Source organism: Heptranchias perlo, unplaced genomic scaffold (assembly GCF_035084215.1).
Source record: "Heptranchias perlo isolate sHepPer1 unplaced genomic scaffold, sHepPer1.hap1 HAP1_SCAFFOLD_64, whole genome shotgun sequence".
Taxonomy (NCBI): Eukaryota; Metazoa; Chordata; class Chondrichthyes; order Hexanchiformes; family Hexanchidae; genus Heptranchias; species Heptranchias perlo.
This window is the reverse complement of record NW_027139666.1, coordinates 331,780-333,853: the sequence shown is the minus strand read 5'-3', so window position 1 is coordinate 333,853 and position 2,074 is coordinate 331,780.

Sequence of the window (2,074 nt, the reverse complement as noted above, 5' to 3'; positions counted from 1 at the left end):
GCGAGACCAGAGCGGGGATATAAACAGCGCGGGGAGAGTGAGACCAGAGCGGGGATATAAACAGTGCGGAGAGAGCGAGACCAGAGCGGGGATATAAACAGCGCGGAGAGAGCGAGACCAGAGCGGGGATATAAACAGCGCGGAGAGAGCGAGACCAGAGCGGGGATATAAACAGCGCGGAGAGAGCGAGACCAGAGCGGGGATATAAACAGTGCGGAGAGAGCGAGACCAGAGCGGGGATATAAACAGCGCGGGGAGAGTGAGACCAGAGCGGGGATATAAACAGTGCGGAGAGAGCGAGACCAGAGCGGGGATATAAACAGCGCGGAGAGAGCGAGACCAGAGCGGGGATATAAACAGCGCGGAGAGAGCGAGACCAGAGCGGGGATATAAACAGCGCGGCGAGAGCGAGACCAGAGCGGGGATATAAACAGCGCGGAGAGAGCGAGACCAGAGCGGGGATATAAACAGCGCGGAGAGAGCGAGACCAGAGCGGGGATATAAACAGCGCGGAGAGAGCGAGACCAGAGCGGGGATATAAACAGCGCGGAGAGAGCGAGACCAGAGCGGGGATATAAACAGCGCGGAGAGAGTGAGACCAGAGCGGGGATATAAACAGCGCGGAGAGAGTGAGACCAGAGCGGAGATAGAAACAGCGCGGAGAGAGCGAGACCAGAGCGGGGATATAAACAGCGCGGAGAGAGCGAGACCAGAGCGGGGATATAAACAGCGCGGAGAGAGTGAGACCAGAGCGGGGATATAAACAGCGCGGAGAGAGCGAGACCAGAGCGGGGATATAAACAGCGCGGAGAGAGCGAGACCAGAGCGGGGATATAAACAGCGCGGAGAGAGCGAGACCAGAGCGGGGATATAAACAGCGCGGAGAGAGTGAGACCAGAGCGGGGATATAAACAGCGCGGAGAGAGCGAGACCAGAGCGGGGATATAAACAGCGCGGAGAGAGCGAGACCAGAGCGGGGATATAAACAGCGCGGAGAGAGTGAGACCAGAGCGGGGATATAAACAGCGCGGAGAGAGCGAGACCAGAGCGGGGATATAAACAGCGCGGAGAGAGTGAGACCAGAGCGGGGATATAAACAGCGCGGAGAGAGCGAGACCAGAGCGGGGATATAAACAGCGCGGAGAGAGCGAGACCAGAGCGGGGATATAAACAGCGCGGAGAGAGTGAGACCAGAGCGGAGATATAAACAGCGCGGAGAGAGCGAGACCAGAGCGGGGATATAAACAGCGCGGAGAGAGTGAGACCAGAGCGGAGATATAAACAGCGCGGAGAGAGTGAGACCAGAGCGGGGATATAAACAGCGCGGAGAGAGCGAGACCAGAGCGGGGATATAAACAGCGCGGAGAGAGTGAGACCAGAGCGGGGATATAAACAGCGCGGAGAGAGCGAGACCAGAGCGGAGATATAAACAGCGCGGAGAGAGCGAGACCAGAGCGGGGATATAAACAGCGTGGAGAGAGTGAGACCAGAGCGGGGATATAAACAGCGCGGAGAGAGCGAGACCAGAGCGGAGATATAAACAGCGCGGAGAGAGCGAGACCAGAGCGGGGATATAAACAGTGCGGAGAGAGTGAGACCAGAGCGGAGATATAAACAGCGCGGAGAGAGCGAGACCAGAGCGGGGATATAAACAGCGCGGAGAGAGTGAGACCAGAGCGGAGATATAAACAGCGTGGAGAGAGTGAGACCAGAGCGGGGATATAAACAGCGCGGAGAGAGCGAGACCAGAGCGGAGATATAAACAGCGCGGAGAGAGCGAGACCAGAGCGGGGATATAAACAGCGCGGAGAGAGCGAGACCAGAGCGGGGATATAAACAGCGCGGAGAGAGCGAGACCAGAGCGGGGATATAAACAGCGCGGAGAGAGTGAGACCAGAGCGGGGATATAAACAGCGCGGAGAGAGCGAGACCAGAGCGGGGATATAAACAGCGCGGAGAGAGCGAGACCAGAGCGGGGATATAAACAGTGCGGAGAGAGTGAGACCAGAGCGGGGATATAAACAGCGCGGAGAGAGCGAGACCAGAGCGGGGATATAAACAGCGCGGAGAGAGT